Source organism: Triticum dicoccoides, chromosome 6B (genome assembly GCF_002162155.2).
Source record: "Triticum dicoccoides isolate Atlit2015 ecotype Zavitan chromosome 6B, WEW_v2.0, whole genome shotgun sequence".
NCBI classification, from domain to species: domain Eukaryota; kingdom Viridiplantae; phylum Streptophyta; class Magnoliopsida; order Poales; family Poaceae; genus Triticum; species Triticum dicoccoides.
In genome coordinates, this window is record NC_041391.1 from 640187768 (window position 1) to 640189320 (window position 1553).

Sequence of the window (1553 nt, forward strand, 5' to 3'; positions counted from 1 at the left end):
ATCATTTACCTACTCGCGGACGAGCAGGAATTAAGCTTGGGGATGCTTGATACGTCTCCAACATATCTATAATTTTTTATTGTTCCATGCTATTATATTATTGTGACAGCCTGGTTTTTGCCCTCTCTTCTTTGCTTGATTTTCAGTTGAGTTGGTTTTGAAGTTGGAGTTTTGAATCATTTCATTTGGACTTAACCACTTGGGTACCCCTTGATTTTCACACAAGTGTTCCCTCTCCGCCTCACAACCACCATTTCACCCCTGGTCCAACCCAAAAATATTGGTTGGAATATTTTTCTTAAATGAAAAATATTCATTTTGACCTCCAAAACCCTAGCTAGCCCTTTCAGCTCCAAAGCAACCCTAATTTTTCTTGCCCCAAAAATCCTGAGAAAAATCCCAATTATTCTTTGGACCCTATGGCACCTTTCTGAGCAAAAATATTTCACCTCACTTTGGAATATTTTGGCTAGAGAAAATAAAGTCATTTCTGGACAGAAATGGTAGTTTCTACAGCAACTACCTTTTTACTAGCTCCATTGTAGCTGGGTTTTCCTGTGCCTATTTACCTTAGTAAGTGTAAGTTAAACCCCAAAGCTCAGCCCTTGACTCCTAGTGGTTTGACCACAGTAACTCTCCAAAGTTACTTACCAGTAACTTGTCAACAACACAAATTTATTTCCACTACACCTGGATCTTAGCCAAACCGCGGTAACAACTCAGTTTACTAAGGACTACACGCCAGACATCTGTTTTAGTGCGTAGGGTGGCATGATGTCACGGTTCACGCGGTGACCGCGTTCGTCCGAGCATGCTGGCATGCAATACGTGTGCTCTGCGCGCCGCCAGCGCTCTGTTGAGCATGTGCTCGCTGCCCAGCCGGCCAGAGCATGCCACACCTCGCCAGCATCCTCGTCTCCACCTCCATAACTCCCCCTGACGCTCGCCAACGCCGGAGTTCGCCACAGCGAGCACGGGCACGGTCCGGCCAACGGCACAGTGTGCGGCGCACTGTGCTTGTCGCTTTCCCCTGGCTCCTGTGCTCGTTCGCGCCCGCGCACAGTTCCTGTGTGACCTCCATCATCTTCTCCCTCTCTCTCGCTGCTGTCCCGAAGCCGAGCTCGCCGGCGATCCCCTCCGGATCATTTCCGCAGCTCCGCTCCCTCCCAAGCCAAGGCGACCCCTCCAGGGCCTCCGCCTCTCCTCCGTGAACCCAACCCACCCCGCTGGAGCCCCTAGAGCCGCCCCAAGTCGTCGTTGTCTTCATCTCCGGCAACCTCCGCCCTCTGCCTCCGCTGAAGAGGTCGATTCCGACGCCGTCCGGGCACCGCTAGCTACGCTACATGTACGGGCAGGTGCGCAAACATCTCCTCCGTCAATCCCTCCCTCTCGTTTGACTCCAAGAAGCCTCATCGTCGCCGTGTGCCCCGGTGAAGCGCCGCCTCCCTCTGTTTCCCTCTCCCCTCCCTCTGGTCTGACTAGCGGGGCCCGCTAGTCAGCCACTCTTACGTGCGCGAAGTGGTATGAGTGGTGGCGCCCTGGGTGTTTACGCT